General features: G+C 31.4%; 1 protein-coding gene across 1 annotated transcript in view; it reads right to left on the reverse strand.

Moving 5' to 3' along the window:
* Window positions 1–10,045, reverse strand: part of LOC117177362 (E3 SUMO-protein ligase NSE2-like) — a 90,507-nt gene that overhangs the window by 54,227 nt on the left and 26,235 nt on the right. The gene's annotated exons all lie outside the window — the stretch shown is intronic.

Here is a 10,045-nt window from a genome sequence, read left to right on the forward strand (position 1 = left end):
CATAAGGACAAACGCAAGATTTCGCCGGGAGCGGGTGCTAATCTGGAAAATTGCACCCGCTCCCAGCGAAATCGCGGTAAAATTTCAGCCCCAACCACGTCTCACGACCGTGAGATAGTTAGTTACAGTCTGTAACGGAATTAATACGACGATCCAGCAAAAGCCTCGTGCACCCTAAGAACACGAAGCGACCCAAGGACTATCCCCTTCTGCATTTTTCCCGCAAGTTTTTTAGCATATTGTTGACACGCAGAGATGCTTTTTAGGCCATTAGCGAAAGAAAGCTTGGCACCTCCAAGAGCGCCGATGATAAGGACGATTAGTTTAACAGAATGTTCCGGGTACAATCGTTGCAACTCCTTTATAAGGCCCTTCTCCACCTTTGTACTGAACCCCCTAATATTCTGATAGTAAATACATAGCTTCATGCTCGCTCCGCATACTTGTCTTCCACCAGTTTTCTTCTTGTCTTTTTTCTCGATAATGACAGGTAGTCGTTGCATATATGAGACTTAAAGATCCGCTTCCCCTTCTAACATTCTCTTGGTCAACTCCTGATGTAAATTCTGAAGTTCCTTTTTCTGCATTTTTTCTGCCTGGAGTGCATCTGATTCCCTTTAGAATCTCCATTTTCTGGCCTTTCAATACTGTATATATAGTTTTGTGTAGGTTTCTCGCCTGCATCTCCGTGTCTAAGATGAACTTTATTGCCATTGGATTCGTCCTGTTCTATAATATTTTACAAATTCTGTAGAATTGTTTACATTCCAGGACAAACTCGGAGACAATAAATTCATAAGTTTTCAAAAGTTTTCAGGCTCACTCTTCTTATTTGCATTGTCCTTTTTCTCCCTATCAACTTCTGCCACACAGAAAATTATTAGTTTGGTTCTTCTGTTATTTCTATCTTCTAATTCATGTATACAGGAATTGCAACAACTTGCACCATCCTGAACCGGGGGTATTGTTTCGCTCACCGTAATTTCAACATGGTTAATTCGCTCCTCAAATACAGAAAATCGATTTCCATATTTTTAATCCTCCCATCAATAACCTTGTAGCCTTTTTGTACATTACACAGGCCCACAAAAAAAGTTGTCTGCACAAGACAAGTGACTAGGCTACCCATTTGTATTTTGAACCGCTGAATCCGAATATGGCCTCACAATTTGTCCTACACGTCTCAAGTTTTCCCCCAGATGCATAAAATAGGGGAAAGCTGATGCTATTCTAGACATTAGTTTGATAATACCCGTATACAGAAGAGTACGCGTACTGGTGTCATATTCTTATTTGTTGTGACTCTTATAGATCAAATTCAAATACAAAAATTCCCCAGCGTGCTTACCGTTTTCCCCAGCTAGAATAAATCTACGGAAATTGAAAGCCTTGGGCATGTTACACTGACTTATAAAGCAAAAAATAGAACCAATGCTATTTCCTCTGGAGTTTTGCGCTCACAATATTTCATTTTATAATATTTTATTTGACCACTATTTTTTTTAACTTCTACCATTTTCTCCCTTGATGCGAAAAGTAGGGGAAAGCCTAGAGATTTGCTCGTGACAGAGGGATGGATGATGAGCCGCTGAATCCAAATCTGACCCTAGAACTTCTCGTACACGTCTCTGTTTTCCCGTAGATGCAGAAAATAGGCGAAAACCTAGGGATATTTTGAACGTTATTTTGATAATACCAGTATACGCGAAAATAGACAGATGGATGTTATATTTTGAAGTTCTGAGACTTATAGAGACTTCATTTGTACACGGAAATTCTCTAGTGTGCCTTCCATTTCCACTAGATTGGGTAATTCTAAGGAAATTGAAGGTCTTTCTCATATTGTATAGATTTATACGGAAAAAATAACAAAAATGCCACATCCTTTGCATTTTTGCGTACTAAATCTAAACATGAACCCCAAATTTTTCAGGTTTGTTCCATTTTCTCTCTAGATGCAAAATGTAGGGAAAAGCCTAGGGAATTTCGGGTCACACATGCCCACCAAAAAAAAAGTTGCCTGCAGGGGACAACTAACTAATTTCGCACGCAAAACTGTAAAGGATATTAGGTTTTTGTTATTTTTTTCCATGGAAATCTATATAATCTGAGAAAGACCTTCAATTTCCCTAGAATTACCCAAGCTAGGGGAAATAGAAGGCACACTAAAAAATTTCCGTGTACTAATTAAGTCTCTACAAGACGTTGCATTTAAGAATATAATATCGATGTGCCTATTTTTGCTTATACTGTGTAACATAATAGTTACAACAAATTCAGCTCGGGGCTACCCCGCACGCAAAGGGTGCTGGGCCGCGTCGAATCATGACGGAACCCCCCCGAGGGGTCCAGAAGGCCTGACGAAACGATTTGCCGAAAACAATTTACCATGACTTTAAAAATAATTTTCAATTGTTTAAACAAATATTTGCTCCCGAAAAATAATCGAATTTTCTGATTGAAATGCAATATTCTGTCGTTTTTTAGCGTTGTCAATTTTTCTGAAAAAATTGTGTAATTATTTAAACAATTAATTTATTGTTTATTTTCAAAATTTCTAAAAATTGAGATAGAGATGTACATTTGTTTTTAATTGGTATCATATGCTACTTTTTCTTGAATAACTACATAATTTTGATAAATTTCTTATATTTAACAAATTGCTATTTGTTTAAACAATTTTTATTTGCTCGAGCACTTTTTTTCGATAACTAAAAGAAAGAAACAGAATAGAAAACATACAATTAATTACGATTTTAAAATTATTCTTGGAAAACTTATTATTTAAACAAATTGTATTTATTTAAATAGTTAGAAAGTGGTCAATTTATTCTTTCTATACACTACACAATCAGTAACATAATTGTATGTGTTCTATTTTATTTTTTTCGTTATCGAAAAGAAACTGCTTGAGTAAATAAAGATTGTTTAGAAAAATGCAAATTTATTAAACATTAAAAGAAATGAATCAAAATTATCTAATTATTCAACAAAATGCAGCATAGGATACTAATTTAAAAAGAAAGTTGATATCTTTGGCGCAATTTTTAGCAATTTTAAAAATAGACAATAAATAATTATTTAAATAATTAAATAATGTTTTAAGAAAAATTTACTACTCCAATTATTATTCTGGGAATAAATCATTTTTTAAATAATTTACATTTGTTTAACCAATTGAAAATGGTTTGAAACGTCATGGTAAATATTGAAATTGTCCATTAGTAATTATTTGTATGAAAAAGACGACAGAAATTGCTAAAAACAGGGGGGGGGGGGGGGGGGTGGGGTTGGAAATTAAAGTTATTAGCATGGTTTTATTTCATAGACACTCCTCGTAAACGCCTAAAAGTTTTACACGTTTCGATGAAACTCTGGAACATGAGTTTTCGAGAAAAAAAAATACGGATTTTCTTTCTCCGGAAATGGAAACTTTTGAGAGGATGTCTTGCCCTGTAAGTAGAAAAGCGTTTTTAGGACCACCCTAGTTTGGATGGACGTTAGTTTTTTAGAGTCAGTTCTAAGAAAATTTGGTAAAAAATAGAAGTGTAAGCAAGTCGATTTTTTATGGCCCGCAGGATGACAAATAAACGTTTATCTATCCAATTAAAGCATAATGAAAAATCTAAAATGATAAAATTAAAAAAGTTAACCTTCCAGATTACAAGATTTAAGGATTAGGCTTTACAAAACCAAATGATTTTTTTTTTTAATTATTTGATAGCTTAAACATTAAAACTGGAACTTTAAAATCATTTCAATTCGAATTTAATCATTAAAATTGTTATTTTAGAATGAAATAATGGGTGAAATTATTTTGATGAGGCTGGTATGAATAATGAAAATCAGTTAGTGGTTTCTACCAGTATTTTTGCGTGTATTAAATATGTTACATATTCAAAGCGTTTCGATATAAATCTATATCCTCATCAAGTATGTCTTTCTTCAAAAGAAGATAGAGGCTTATATGTCTAATTCTTCTTCAATTCTTATGCAGAAATTTGTGCATTTATTCATGATGTTCTTTAAAACCAAGTAAATAATTTAGAATGAAATAATTGGTAAAATTATTTGGATTAGACTGGTACGATTAATGAAAATCAGTTAGTGGATTCTACCAGTATTTTCTGTGTATTGAAGATGTTACATATTTCAACGCATTTCGATATAGAACCATATCCTCGTCAGGTTTACTTTTCATACAAAATAAGAACGAAGCTTATTTGTAATTCTTCAATTCTTACGTAGAAACCTGTATAGTTATGCATGATGTTGCTAAAAGCCAATTAAATAATTTAGAATGAAATAAATGATAAACTTATTTCGCTTAGACTGGTACGATTAATGAAAATCAGTGGCTTCTACCAGGATTTTTTTTGTATTGAAGATGTTACATATACCAACGCGTTTCGACATAAATTTATATCCTTATCAGGTTTAGTTTTCTTACAAAATAAAGATAGATATCTATTCATAATTCTTTAATTTTTATGTCGAAACTTGTGTAGTTATTTATGATTTTTTTAAAGCCAAATAAATAATTAAAAATGAAATAATTGATAAAATTATTTCGCTTCGACTGGTACGATTCATGAAAATTAGTTAGTGGATTCTACCAGTACTTTCCGTGTATTGAAGACGTTACATATACCAACGCGTTTCGTTATCGATCCATACCCTCATCAGGTATAGTTTTCTTATAAAAGAAGAATTAAACATCGTGATGAACTGCACAAGTTTCTGCAAAATAATTGAAGAAGAATCACAAATATAAGCTTACATCTTCTTTTGTAAGAAAACTAAACTTGATGAGGATATCAATCTCTGTCAAAACGCTTTAGAATATGGAAACTGGTTTTCATTAATCGCACCAGTCTAACTAAAATAATTTTACAAATAATTTCATTCTAAATTATTTACTTGGATGTAAAGAACATCATGAATAATTGCACAAATTTCTACAAAAGAATTAAAGAAGAAATACAAATAAGCTTCTATTTTCTTTTGTAAGAAAAGTAAACCTAATGAGGATATAGACCTATATCGAAACGCGTTGGAATATGTAACCTCTTCGATACACGCAGAATACTGGTAGAAGCCACTAACTGACTCATCAAAATTGTTATATTGAAAAAACATTCAAATAAATTGGATAGGGTTTTCTATGAAAATTTTAACAATTTCAGGAGTTACCTACCATTTATTTTATCCAAGTTTCAAAACATTTGCGCCATCCTTTGTTCCAATGATTTTAATCGTTTTCGATTTTGGGCCCATTCTTCAAAGTTTGGGGTTAAATATTCACTACAGAATTTTTATATTGGGATAATTATTTGCAAGCGGTTATTCACTCTTTCAAATAAAAAAAATGAACAATATAAATTTTTAAAAAATGAATAAACGTTTTACAATAATATGCCCGCTAAATTAAACTATTACTGCCTACCTGTCAATCACACTATATCACTACCACATCGATAAATTGCATGATTTTTACGTTGTCTCCAACCTACATACTTTCCACTCTTATTGGGTTCACGGCTTGAAAAAACATTAACTTTTTTCGGAGTGAAGTTTTGTTATTAGATTATTAAAATTTTAATTTCTAACCTATAAACACGTGCGTGCTTCACATGTTAAGAACGAAAACTGCAGTGGGCGTATTTTGGGTCGGTTTTCATTACTGGATATCGTTTTAAATCGTGTCCAATCGATTATTTTTAGAAGGAAGAGAGACAGTGCAACTTTAAGTCAGACAGAATCATTCGACATTCAACGAGGAATACAGTGGTGACCTTAGTTTTAACCTTAACCATGACCTTCATGGTTATTGCAAGGTCACCTTTATTTAAGCTTACATACTATCAGAACATTTTTTCGCAAGCTAGCTTGTGGAAAATCATCCACTTGCCCTACTTACTTACTCACACAATATACATTAAATAGTGACCATCGAGAGACATTGACCATGACCATCAAGGTGACACCTGACCTATAATCTGACTACACTTTTTGAAGTAAAATTTTCCGTTCTTTGAATTCGCAATGTCAAACACAGTCGTTTCAATTAAAAAAGAACGAGTGGCCTTGATATGACCTTGACAGTCATGGTTAAAGTCACTCGATGGTCACTATTTAATGTACATTGTTTAAGTAAGTAAGTAGGGTAAGAGGATGATTTTCACAAGCTAGTTTGCGAAAAAATGTGCAGGCCTTGAAGTTGACCTTCATGGCTTTTTAAATGTCAACTTTGTTTTTTTTTAAATGGAAACCCCCTTTTTTGACATCTGCAATCGATAGAGCGGAAAATTCTAGTTTTAGGTACGTACCTAACTGCGTACTGTACGTAACTGCGTGGGCCAGTAGTTCTAAGAAGAAATAAACCGTGGCGAACTAAAAAGCAGTTTACCCGTATATTGTGGTTGGTAAAAAATTAAAAAATTTAGTTCGAGAAACAAATTCTCGCGGCCACCAAAATGGTTGAACTGACATGAAACGTATACGATATTTTTTATAGAATTAAAAATTTAACCAAAAAAATACATGAAATAAAAAGGTGGCGCTTATGAAAAAATCGTCCTTGAATATTTTTGAAAGAACCGTCACCATTTTGTAATTTTTACCCTTTTCTAATTTCTCGGTAGATTTCAAAAGCTCGGTAAGCTTTACGAGGGGCCTCTCACCGCTTTTGTAATTGTAATAGAAGTTTAATACAGTCGAGCCTCTCATTAGGGCACCCCTCCATAGGGCGTCAGCTCCTCAAGGCAACCCCCCACAAGTTTCCGCTTCCGGAGAAAAAAAAAATCTGTAATTTTTTTTCGAAATTCAAATATTAACACATGCCATCGGGTACATCAAAATCCAATTTAATTAACATGGAGAAATTTAGGATTTTCGAAAAATTGAACTCGTACTTCAGGGTTTGGTCGTAACGTGGTAAGTTTTTTAGGGATTGAAGAGAAGTGTCTACGAAATAAGATCATATCAATAACTTCTATTTTTACGGGCTGTCTACTAAAATCCTAGAAAAAAAATTCCTGACTATTCCAGCTTTTTCCAGGTATCTCAAAGTATTTTATCTTCTTATACTTAAAATTCAGTGCATATTTAGATCAACTTAATTCTCGTACTAAATAGTTGAATTTTTAACTAAAAAAATATAACTTTTCAAACTAAAATAAAATAGTTAAATTTTCAATTACAATACTTAAATTTTAAATCAAAAATATAAATTTTCAAACCAGAAGACAAATTTTCAACCAAAAATACGATTTTTCAACAAAATACATGCATTTTTAACGAAATAGTAGAATTTTGCACTAAAAATAATAAAATTTTCAATAACAAATATAATTTCAACAAAACAAAAACGATTTTTCAACCAAATAGTTCAAACTTCAATCAGTGATGAATTGCCAACTAAAATGAGAAACAATAGTTGAATTTTGAACCAGAACATCAATTTTCGATAAAAAATATTGTATAGTTATATTTTCAGATATGAAAAAATTAATTTTCGACAACAAAAAAAAACGAATTTTAAACAAAACAGTTTAATTTTCAATCAAAATGATGAATTTTCAACTAAAATTAGAAATCTTTAAATAATATAGTTCAATTTTCAATCGAACTGATGAATTTTGAACTGAGGACATCAATTTCCGATTAAAAATGAAATTTTCAGATAAGAAAAAATTTTGAACAAAAAAAAAAGAATTTTTAACAAAATAGTTTAATAATCAATCAAAATTATTAATTTTGAAATAAAAAATCAATTTTTGATCAACAATGGAATAGTTCAATTTTTAGATAAGAAAAATTCATTTTTAACAAAAAAAAAGAAACGAATTTTTAACAAAATAGTTTAATTTTCAATTAGAGTTATGAATTTTCATCTAAAGTTAGACATCTTTAACTATTATAGTTGAATTTTCAACCAAAAAGATCAATTTTCTAACAAGAAGATTAACTTCTACCAAAAAAGACGAGGTCTTAACTAACAAAGACAAATTGCCAATTATATAAATATATAAACATATAATAATAGAATATTTACACTTTGAGAAAAAAGTAGACACTTCTGGCTCATTTTTTAGAAATTTTGAAAATAAACAATTATTAATTGTTTAAATAATTACATCTTTTTAACCAAATTTACTACTCCAAATAATGACCAACTATTACATTTCATTTAGAAAATAAAATTGTATTTTTTTTGGGAATAAATAATTTTGTAAGGGCATGTGATACTTCGTGGTGTGGTCAATCGGGTACAGGTCCCCCGGCTTTTTTCCCCACAAAAATAAAAATGTTTGAAAACTGAATTCGGAGATGCTATAAAATATCATAAGGGACGTTCCCGGACTCTTTTTTGAGGAATAATAACCAAAGAAATGTATTGTGATAAATAAAAATTGTATGCATGTGCATTGTTTTGAGGTTATGTTAGTTTTTCAGCTCTGTCACTCCGATAATTCGGAAATTATTGATAAAATAAACTTTTTTTGATTGTCTACAAACAAGGTTAGTTCCGGGACATTAGTTAATATGTTTATTTGTTAGTCTAAAGTTTTCGGCCAAAAATATTGTGTAGTTTGCAAGTAACGCTCGGGAGAATTGTAATACACATAACCTCGAAATATACACACACGTATTTAGCAAAATCATAATTTTTTTGGAATTAATCTACAAAAAAAGTGGACATGGACGTCCGTTAGAATGTTTACTATCATTCCCTAGATTTTGAAGACAAAATATTTATTAATCTTGGAAAAAAGCCGGGGGGAACTATAGCTGATAAAATTGATACTAATTCCTGAACACCATGAAAATTAATAAAATTTAGCAAAATTTAAAAAATGTTGAATTAACCCACAAAAAAGTGTGCAGGCTCGTCCGCTGACATGTTCGCTATCATTTCCCAAATTTTTTAAAACAAAATATTTATTATTCTAGAAAAAACGGGGAAACCTAAAACTAGTAAAATCGATAATTCTCTAAGTATCACATGTCCTTAAGTCCATGTGATGAGTTGGTCACGTGACCAGATTCCTACCTTACGAACACTTTTTTTTATTTCCTAACTTATTTTCACACGAAGCGACACATCGAGTTGAAAATGTAGAATAATAAATAAGAAGCACTAAGAATGGGGTGTCTGATCCTAAATTTTTATAATGATGAAAAAACGTTTTTTTTTTTTTTTAATATTTTCATTTTTTGCTTTCTTCATGCCCACTCTACACATGGCCTTAAATAAGTTAAATTTATTTAAACAATTCAAGATTGTTTAAAAGGTCATGGGAGATATCCAAATTCTCCATTAGTAATTATTTTTATGAAAAAGAAGACAGAAAATGCTAAAAATTTACAATAATACGTAAAAATGTAATTTTTTGTTTGTTTATCATACAAATTTTTGAATTTTCTTGAAAAAACAAAAATTCAAAACAAAAATGTGTAAAATACGACAAATGATAATTTGACACAAATTATGCAATCCGCAAATATTTACAAATTTGTTATTGGTCGCTTTTTGGTCAGACCATTAATAAGCTTCGTTCAGTTAAACCGTTAAACGTTAAACGCTTTGGGCAGGAGACGAAGGACACGAGGAATTTCGCTACCTGCGCATAGTAGAGAGTGTACAGCAACATTTTAGAGAAGTGAGGTCTTATATTTAACTGATCTGAGGTATCTAGACCTTATAATGACGCGATCACAAACTCAGTACCTCAAATGTGATTTCCAAGAAAGTTTTCAACATTTTTTCATGAATTTATCCATATATATTATTGATATTTTAAAATCGGAGTCCGATATAAGGTTTAAGGAACTCTTTTGAAGTTATTCAAAATTATATATATATATATATATATATATATAATTAAAAATTTGTCATAAGGACAACCGCAGGATTTCGCCGGGAAAGGGTGCAAATCTCAAAAATTGCACCCGCTTCCAGCGAAATCGCGGTAAACTTTCAGCCATAACCACGTCTCACAACCGTGAGATAGGTGGTTACAGTCTGTAAAGGAATCAATAC

The sequence above is a fragment of the Belonocnema kinseyi genome, chromosome 7 (genome assembly GCF_010883055.1).
Source record: "Belonocnema kinseyi isolate 2016_QV_RU_SX_M_011 chromosome 7, B_treatae_v1, whole genome shotgun sequence".
Taxonomy (NCBI): domain Eukaryota; kingdom Metazoa; phylum Arthropoda; class Insecta; order Hymenoptera; family Cynipidae; genus Belonocnema; species Belonocnema kinseyi.